The sequence below is a fragment of the Zingiber officinale genome, chromosome 8A (assembly GCF_018446385.1).
Source record: "Zingiber officinale cultivar Zhangliang chromosome 8A, Zo_v1.1, whole genome shotgun sequence".
In the NCBI taxonomy this organism is placed as follows: Eukaryota; Viridiplantae; Streptophyta; class Magnoliopsida; order Zingiberales; family Zingiberaceae; genus Zingiber; species Zingiber officinale.
The window spans coordinates 51,101,118-51,111,521 of record NC_056000.1 but is presented as its reverse complement, the minus strand read 5'-3'; the positions used below and the strand labels follow the sequence as shown (position 1 = coordinate 51,111,521).

At 43.0% G+C, this 10,404-nt stretch overlaps 2 long non-coding RNA genes across 2 annotated transcripts; both read left to right on the top strand.

Moving 5' to 3' along the window:
* The first annotated feature begins 7,508 nt into the window (after positions 1-7,508).
* LOC122007831 lies at positions 7,509-8,026 on the top strand. The gene is made up of 2 exons (XR_006119128.1): positions 7,509-7,646; positions 7,707-8,026. It is a non-coding gene; the product is annotated as an uncharacterized LOC122007831 (long non-coding RNA).
* A 255-nt stretch (positions 8,027-8,281) lies between these two features.
* On the top strand, positions 8,282-9,945 carry LOC122011510. The gene is made up of 2 exons (XR_006119957.1): positions 8,282-8,415; positions 9,648-9,945. It is a non-coding gene; the product is annotated as an uncharacterized LOC122011510 (long non-coding RNA).
* Positions 9,946-10,404: the final 459 nt, after the last annotated feature.

Genomic DNA, 10,404 nt, shown 5'->3' with positions numbered 1-10,404 from the left:
CCTAGACTTTAAAGGACCCGGTATAAAAAAAATCTCTTTAATTCAAGTAAGGAAATTTTATTTAAATCGAAGGGTTTACATGTGTGCACTACTGTGTAGAATCGGTGGACGGAGGCGGTGATGCGACGATGCGACAAAGATGACGCTAGACGATGGCTATCGGGTGGGCCAAGAGTTTGAGAGTGAACAAAAGTGAATTCCGAAAGATTATTGATGATAAAGGGGGTTCATTAAGTGCGGGTCAAAGAACGGAGATAGCAGTCGACGTGGAGGTCAAAGTAAAGAGGTCAAAGCCAGAAAACTAATGGGCTCACCAAAGGAGGGCCCGAGCGGAGCTCTCCTGTAGCGACCAATCGGGCATGAACCACCCGACAGGCAAAGGCTGGTCCAAATAGAACCCCCGTACAGCCAAAATCATCAGGCGCTCATCACGGAGCAGAAGGAACGTTGGGACGACTGGAGTGTTTGTCCGGTCGGGCAGAAACAAGCTATCAAGTTGAGTCACCGCAAGGAAAAGCAGTCGAGTCCGTCCGAGCAAAGGAGTTCCCAGTCGAGCGGTTATCCCGCTTGGCCGAGTAAAGGGATCATTGATTTATCTCTTAATATTCTTCTTGGATATAGTGTCACTGACACAAGACATTATCAATAGGCGGATCGTACGACGGAAGCTTCTGCTGTCTTATCAGATATGCATGCCCTGTTAAGGAATGATGTCATAGATACTTTCCTAACAAGTCTTTTCATAAGACAAATTAAAAAATGTGTCATGCCTTGAGGAGTGTGCACATCGCCCGTTGAGCGCTATATAAAGGGGGGGGGGGGGGTACATGCACCGCGCAGAGGTACGCGTTATTCACTATTCATGCTTGTGCTCACTATTGCTCCACTCTCTTCTACTATTTCGATGACTGACTTGAGCGTCGGAGGGTCAACGCGGGGGCCCCTTCCCTGGCTCGGCATTGACGTTTCTTGTGTTGCAGAGCGGAGTCAACATTCAGTTAATGCAGCAGCCACATTTCCAGCTAGCCATCTTCCTGATTTTCCAACAAGATCATATTCCGCTGTATGTGGGAATGTAGCCTGCATCCGATATGTGAAGATGGATAACGTTGGACGACTCACCACTATGACTTTAACAAAGGAAGAGCTGGATATGCTGATATAAGCCCGCACAGCAAAAATAGTGAAGCAACAACAATAGCAGTCGTTGTTCGAACATTAGGTACATGAGCTCGCGACATCAGCAGTGAGACATCAGGATGGATATAGGGATCGAGCGGAGCATTTATCCATTTGGGGATAGAATTAGAAGTCGACCGGCACAACAGGGGCACGCCCAACGCACCGATCCCCTTCCATTGGGCATTGTTCCATACCCCATCAAAGGAGTAGTACCGAGCAGACAAGGAACGAGGATTCTCCTCGGATGATGTGCACTATCAAAACATGCGGAAAGGGAAAGCACCAAGGAATAATGATTCGCCCGAGTTGATCAACCAACAGTTCTCTCAAGGGATCTTGGACGACTCTCTGCCAAGACACTACACCCCACTGGCGATCGAGGAGTAGAATGGAATAACCGATCCGGAAGACCACCTAGCCAAGTTTGATAATGCGGTCATACTCCATCAATGTACTGACGGAGTGAAGTGTCGGGTCTTCCTCACTACCCTTTCTAGATCAACGCAACGTTGGTTCAGACGCCTGCCGATCGGATTGATTCATAGCTTCAAAGACTTCCAAGGGATATTCTTGCACCACTTCGCCAACAGTGGCCGCTACCAGAAGACAAGCGTTAACCTGTTCGCGTTGAATCAATGATCTAAAGAGGCATTGAGGGTCTACATCAAGCGGTTCAACCAGGTGGCCATGGATATTCCATCGGTCTCCTCAGAAATATTAGTGAACACCTTCGCCCAGGGGATCACCGAGGGGGAATCCTTCCGCTCCCTCATCCGGAGGCTGCCAAAGTACTTCGACCACCTACTCCGCAGAGCCAGCAAATATATAGATGTGGAGGAAGCCTAGGCGACACAGAGGAAGGAAGCACTTGCCGAACATACTGCTCCCTTGGAACGACGGTTGACCATCAACCATTAATTGTCAAAGGGCCTCCGATTGGGCGCACCATAGCCACACCAGGAGCCAAGAACACATGTTGTGCAGCATGTAGCAATAGGTCGCCCGAAAGCTGCAAAAGGCAAGTCATAGACATCATTGCTTTGCTCCTTCCATCAATCGCCGATGCACAACATGTGCAACTGCTATGACGTAACGTTGATTTCTTACCGACCGAATACTCCAGGATACCATCATCATTCATCGACCCTCGAGCGACGACATCGACACCGGTCTAACTAGCATAGAGAAGAAGATAGACTGGTGGATGAATAATGTCATTGTCAACCTCAAAGAAAAGTGTTGAGCGGGTACAAGCAAGTAAATCTAGAAGTAATATATATACCTCAATGGGCATTCGAGTGTGGTTGTCCACGAGCTCCCTCGGGGAGATGGCCGTCGCGCGAACCCTAGCATTGGCCCACACCTATGCTAGTGGCCCTTGGATCCAAAGTTAGTGCTAAGGGGAAAGGGCCTCGGCGTCATCCAATTGATGCCATTCAGCAGTGGGCAAGTGAAAGATGGTCGTTATGTGCCTCTTGTCGCTCGAACCAGAGGGCTCAGAAGTCGCTTCACCCGTGGACTTGGGCATTGAGGATGACCTAATGATGGATACTTGTATTGCCGACAAGGAGTGTGGTGGCATGAACACGATGAGTGATGCACAGATAGTCCCCGAAGGCAACGTGAATAGAGATGGTGTTCGGTCGAATTACACGAATGTAGGAATCGGAACACCCATCAGCTCAGGAAAGGCGGGTGATAAAGTTTCACCCCCGCTCAGAGGAGATGCGCAAACTGGTACTTGCGGGGATCTGCAAGCTAGAAGTGGCCGATCGGGAAGAAGCTTCCCCGCGATGCCTCTTGCGTCATATTAGAGGCTCGCCTGATGTGGCTGACTCTAAGGGCACTGCGATCGGCAACATGCAAGGCCATTCGGGAGGTAGGTCTGTTATAGCAGCCGCGACATCGCTATCCGTCATCTGACTCGCTCCACCCTCGCTAGCCAGCGCGTGTGTCCCTCTAGCCTCACCAAGTGGATTGTCAAAGTGGGTGGTTGGCTGTAGGCCACGACTCTCTAGCTCGGCCACACCCACAACATTGATTTCAGAGTCTATAAGCCTGCTTTTGCCGCTCAAACGCGCCCTCAGCATGATTTGGGTTGCAAGAAAGGAAGAAAAATCAGTTAGATTCAAAGATGAATAGAAGAAAGAACATACCTAGGCTGGATGGCATCCCCGTTCAGATCGGGTTCAGTCTGAACACGTATAAAACGCTCTCCAATAGCAGGCGGTGGATGTGATACTTCTGACTGGCCAAACTAGTAGCTGTCTGGAGATAGTTCGACCGACTTCGGTATTTGCTCAGTGAGGGAGGCTTCATCACTTCCATCTGCCAGCTAGTCGAGAAGTTTGGTCGAACAGGAAAAATTTGCTAAGTGTTGTCTTCAACCATCCCAATCAGCACAGTATCTAACTATGATTTAGCGGAGCAGTCGATCCACCACCAGCCTTAGTAGATATCATTCAAGAAGCAGCTACACACCTAGGTCAGCAAAATGAAGCCAAACGACAAAGATCATGTGATCTGATCAGGAGCTCGAGAATAAAGAAGGTTTGATCAGATGTGGAGGTCACCAAAGACGCTACTTGTCCAGTTAGTCGAACTTGCAGTCTCCTTCAACTAGCATTGAGAGAAAGGCTTGTGATGCAGTGATAAAGAGGGGCCCATTAAGTGTGGGTCAAAGGACGTAGATAGTAGCCAATGTGGAGGTTAAAGTCAAGGAGGTCAACGCCAGAAAATCAACGGGCTCACCAACGGGGCGTTTGGTGGGGGGGGGGGGGGGGGGGGCCGAGCGGAGCTCTCCTATAGTGGCCAATCAGGCATAAAAGCGCCCAATCGGCAAAGACTGGTCCAAACAGATCATCCGTATAGCTAAGATTATCAGGCGCTCATCATAGAGTAGAAGGAATGTTGGGACGACTAGAACATTATCCAGTCGAGCGGAAATAAACTACCGAGTCGAGTCATTGCAAGGAAGAGCAACTGAGTCTGTCTGAGCAGAGGAGTGCCCAGCCGAGCGGTTATCCCGCTCGGCCGAGCAGAGGGATCATTAATATATCTCTAAATATCCTTTTGGGAAATAGTACCGCTAACACAAGACATGGTCAACATACGGATAGTACGATGGAAGCTTCTACTGTCTTGTCAGGGATATGCATGCCCTGTTAAGGTATGGTGTCAAAGACACTTTCTTGACATGTCCTTTCATAGGATAAATTGGAGAACATGCTCATGTCTCGAGGAGCGTGCACGTTACCAGCTAGGGCGCTATATAAAGGAGGGTTCAAGCACCGATGGAGGTACACGTTATTCACTATTCATGCTTATGTTCACTGTTGCTCCACTTTCTTCTACTATTACGGTGATTGACTTGAGCGTCGATGGGCCAATACCGGGGACCCCTTCTCTGGCCCGACACTGACGTTTCTTGTGTTGCAGAGCGGAGCAGATTCTACATTTAGTCAATACAGCAATCACATCCTCAGCTAGCCATCTTCCCATTTTTGGACAGGATCAATTAAGGTTTAGAGAAATAGAAATAGGAAAAGATTTGTCTACTCTCGTACGAATTTTTCTCTTTTATAGGAGGGGCACCTTTATAAAAAAATCCATAATATTTTAAAATTTATAATTATATCTTTTAATTTTTTTCTAATGAAGATATTTTATTAGTTTTTACTTTATATATATATACACACACCTTTATAAAAAAAATCTATAATATTTTAAAATTTATAATTATATCTTTTAATTTTTTTCTAATGAATATATTTTATTAATTTTTACTTTTTATATATATATATATATATATATATATATATATATATATATATATATATATATATATATACACACTGCCTGAGGTGGGGCCCTGTGCACTGGCCCCACCTTGACAGCCCCTAGGTTAGGGCTACAAACGAATCGAGTCGGCTCGAAAAATATTTGATTCGTATTTGAATTTATCGAATTCGAGCTGAACTCGAACATGTTCGAACTTTTTTTCGAGCCGAACTCGAGTTTAAATTATATTTTTCGAACTGTTCGCGAGCCGCTGGTGGGTCTTAATATTTATTAATATAAGTTAAATATATATTAAATAAATAAATTTCGAGCCTTTCGAACCTATTTTCGAGCAATAATTTGAATAGTTTGCGAACATGTTCGAATATTTCGAGCCGAACTCAAATCCGAGCCCTAATTCAAACCGAACTCGAATCAGACATTTTAAATTTTTCGAGCTTCTAATCGAGCTCGAACTCGAATATACCTATTTCGAGCCGAATTCGAGCTTTACATTTTTCTATATATTCGGCTCGATTCGATTCGTTTGCACCCCTACCCTAGGTCGACTCTGGCAGAGAAAATGGTAAACTGGGGATGTGGCTATAGGTTTGATTAAACAGCGACTTCGCGCGATCCTGCAACACCAAAGATATTAGTGCCGAGTTAGGAAGGGGTTATCGGCGTTGACCCTCTAACGGCCAAGTCAGTTTTTGACACAATGAAGAATAATAAGTATGTTATAGCAAAGAGCGTGTTGAATAGTAAAGTTGTGCATACCTCCGCCTGTGGATGGGAACTCCCTTTTTATAGTGTCACTGTAGTGTCTAGGCGCACATCCCAAAGTGTATATACGTTTTCCAAAGTATTCTAGAAAAAGACAAGTTAAAAATTGTCTCTGACACCTTTTTTTAAGCGAGTGCGCAAATCTTTGATGTGATAGGCGAGAAGTTTCTAAAATATGATTTACTTGCTGAACATGCTCTGTTGTCAGTGGCACTAACGTCCAAAAGGGTACGATGAGATACGCAGTTGGGTCCCACTATAGGCTGACCGGATTCTGCTCGGACCGGCTATCCCCGTTCGGTCATGTCGTTCGGAGCTTCTGGCTTGCCCCCTTCTCTGTTTCCCGACTGTCGGTGGTTACCTTTGTTTGACCAGCCATGCAGCCTGATCGTAGAGGATTGGTCTATCGTGGATTGCCGCTTACTCCAATCGCTAGCTGCTACCAGAGGATGGTCGTTCAGCATCCTCGCCCTGTCGACTGGGGGCTCCCGGCCAGTTCAATCGGCCGACCAAGACCTTTGACCATTTTTGATTTTGATCTCTATGTTAGTAGACCTTTTCTTCCTTTGACCCTCCTTTGATGATGTTCTTCTTTATCACCGTATCACCCATCGTATCGCCCATCGAGCTCATTAGGCTAATTGACTCGTTATTTAGTTGACTTACCCAAACCACGCAATGCGTACATGCTAAATGACTCAACTTGCATGTCTCGCTCGACCAACTTAACTTGCTTGACTTCACAAGATCACTCAAGCTAAGCCATCCAACTCGTCTCAAATCTACTAGTTCATTCGGACCGCCTAACCAGCTTAAACCAACCAACCCAGCTAAGCTGATTGACCAACGTACAAAAACTTATTAGCTTGCTTGATTCGACTCATGTAAACTAGCTAGTAGACTTAAACCAACCAACCAAACTAGCCTGATTGACCAACCTACGTTGGCAGACTAATTCACTCGTACACGTAGACTAATTAGCTTGCTTGCTTCGACTCTTTTACACCAATCAATATGCCTAGCCGGATGAACAAACTTTATCTAACCTAAATAAGAGGAAGAAAAATATTTTCTCTTACGTGTCAAAACAAACAATATAACTCGTTTAGACCGACCAGCCTATACTTAGATCGATCAACATGTCTAGCTCCATGAACAAACTTGATTGCTTCAAAAACTACCACCAATCAATCTCCATAATAAATCAGGGTCACCTGTGACTGTACATTGCAAGTCTGAAAGGCATGTGATGTGATGCACCATCACTGATAGTGACCCAACGTCCTGTTCGTGAAAATAGATTTCTCATTGTCCGGTGCAAGAACCAAACTTGTTCATGCAAATAGACATTTTCTCAAATCTAATAGATATGCCATCAATTATTAATGAATCTTATGCTTAGATTGTAAAATTAAATTTATAAATAAATAAAAGGAAAATATGCAACATTATTCTGAAAGACCCTCCTCTCCTCTGTTTAATTAGCCTGAAACTGAGCTGAAAGCATTAACTCCTTCCTGTTCAATGGTCAACTATTTCGATCAGCAAATTTAATTCAACCTCTTCAACGAGGCAAGAAACCAAATAGCAAGAACAACAACACTGATGCCTGCATGTGACCTTGCACTTAATGTAATATGCATTGCCCCAACATTCAGACTAGGCACCAGTGGCTTAAAACTGAACCGGTTGGGTTGAGTCGATCTGCGGTTCAACCGAACGTTGGGGGCCATTTAAACCCCATTTCCTCACAAACTCTGTGCTTCAAATTCTTCCGAGCAAAATAAGCCATGGGCTCCAAGAAGGTCATGTTTGTGTTCCTCTCTTTCCTCCTCTTTGTATCTTTAGCTCATGCGGGCAAGCCCGGACCTTTGGATCAGAACAGCACAAATCATGAGGTACTTTTCTTTTGTTTATGGCCGTTCGATTTTATTGGAAGTTACAGTTTTGCTTAGCAGGATGTGAAGAAGCTGGCTGAGAGTAGTGCAGAAGGATGTGAGGGAGCAGGGGAGGAGGACACTGAGTGCTTGCTGAGAAGAACACTATCGGCACACACTGACTACATCTACACCCAGGAGGAACATAATTAAGAGTTAAGATGAAGATTAAGGCAGCATAAATTCCAGGGATTAGTGATAGCTTTTTATATATGACTATGTATGTATATATGTTTGTACAGTCCGTGTCTTGAATAAAACGGGTGTGAATACACAAGTATATGATTTACTATCGGATTATTGTAAATTAATTGAGGACAGATCCTCTGGATCAGTTTTTACGATATAGGGGGTGATCCCTTAGTATAAATTGATGAAATGAATAATCTTTATTCATAAAATAGATGGAGATCATTAATCTTCATCAATTCACATCAAGGAATTATCTCCTGAATCACAAAAAATGATCCAGAGGATCCGGGCTGAAATTAATTATGTTGCTTGAGCATTTGCTTGTGTGAGAGCGTTACACCTCTTCCGCAGCCGTCCATATGTGATCAGACAGTGGATCTCGGAGAGGTAAATCGTGACCGTTGGATGAGTCTATGTCAGACGCGGATGCTTCGGTTTAGCGGTTTTAGGGAGACGGGGAGGAAAAGGTCGAGGAGGAGGCGAAGATGTTCCGGAGGGGGAGGTTCTTGTCGTTCCCGATGGTGATCGGAGCCGTTGTGTGAGTGCTTTCTTCTACCCTTTTCGCCTCCCATCAATTTTGATATATATTTTTTTTATTCGATCTGTATTCGTCTTTTGGAAACCCTAATCGATAGGTATGGATTTGTTTTTTAAACATCTTGGATTTATTAGAGATGCTACGGCATGTATCTGCATGATTATCAAGATCCTAAACGCTAAGATAAAAAACGGGGTTTTGTTTAGCTTCGGTCGTGGTTCCTGTTGGACTGCAGCGTATATGAGCACTTTGGTGAGTTTCAGTGATGTTCTAACTGGAAAGCAAAGGGAAAAAAAACCTTGTTTTGAGCAAAGATGCAACCATACTTGGGGATTTTTGTCTACTTGATTTGTTTTCTGAATGTATTAGAATTATTATAGTTTGGTGAATCTGATGGTGCAAATTGATGTTTCTTTGTTAAATTGAGTGGATCAATTAAGGATATGTAGATTCGCGCTTTCAAGATGCTTGCTTGGGGAAGAAAGAAAGATATCTATAATTGTTGTACAAGAGGCTGTTGTCTCATGATTGTGGAGTAGATAGTTAATTGAGAGATTGCGCTGCAGGAATTTGATGCTCTTTTTCCAAAAGGCACATCCTTATGTTGTTCTACTCAAGCAAGACATCTAGATACAACACACCTTTAGTATATGAATCTACTGTACTTGTGTCAAATCGGTTACTGAATTTTCCATTTCTAGTATTCTACTTTGCAAGTGGAGGTGATAGGAAAAGTTGTCATGTAAGCAAAATTCAAGGACAAATCAAATTGACAGATTTCGTGTAATTGAGTAATTGAACTTAAATAGTTGGAACTCAGCTTATTATTGGCGCTGCTTCTCCTATTAGTGACTTGAGTTGGCTATTATGTTGATTGGCGATTCTAGAATTGAAATTACAAGCTTCTCTTTTATTAGTTAAATGAGGAATGATCAGCATTCATTGTTTCAAGTTTTCAGCAAACCATAGCACACCGGCTTTTACAGTTCGACCGATTTTATAATCAGCTTATCTTTTGTTTCTCTCTTCATTTTTTTTCTAGCCCTATATGACTCGCAATTTCCAACGGTTTCGCAATATATGAATGCTACTATTTAGTTCATATATTTTAAATTGTGTGATAGCACTTATATCTAGATAATTACCAACTTTGATCAGAGCCAATAACCACTTACCACCCCAATAATCTTAATTGTTTGCAAGAATCATGCTTGGTTGTTTAATGTGTATAGGATCGGAGTGGTCTCTGGTAAGGCAATTTTCGGGCCGCCTCTTGATGAGTACTGGACAAAGAAACTGCAGGAAGAGGCAGCAAAGAAGGGTGATGCTGGCTCCAGCTAGTTGCCAGCGAAACATGGCCAAGTGATGATTTGTTATTCTCTTTTGTACCTTAAGTTTTTCGTCACCAAACTAATACCAGTTGTATGAAGGTTGTAGTTTCTTTCTTTCTTTTTTTTTTTTATCGAAAGGTAAGTGAGTTTTTACCAAATTCTCTAGAATAATGATGAAGCTTACAATTTTATTGGCGGTTATCGAGTCTTTAACCTTTTTATTTTAAGCTCAGTGGTAGCAAACTTGCCTTTCAGCATATATGCTTTGATTAGAGCCCCAACAGTTAGAACTCACTCTAAAGATAAAATGTATTAAACAATCAACAAATGTTCTCTAGTTCTTCAAGTGAGTTGTTGAGCTTATCTTTCAATTCTTTCATCATTCCAAGAATTATCGAGCTTAATTTAGTCATCTTCAACTTCCAAGAAGTTCAATTGATCTCCTAGCATCCAAAAGTATCATTTGGATCAAAGTACTCACTCTAAAGATAAACTACACAAGTGAGATATGGTTACTCTTATCAAATAGAGAAACATTTTGTGGGAGAAAGACTAAAAAAGATAGTCCGATGTCAGAAGCTCTCATCACATTGGTATATTGTACATAATTTTATTCTGCATTGCAAGATATTATTATTATGAAAAAGATCAATATAAC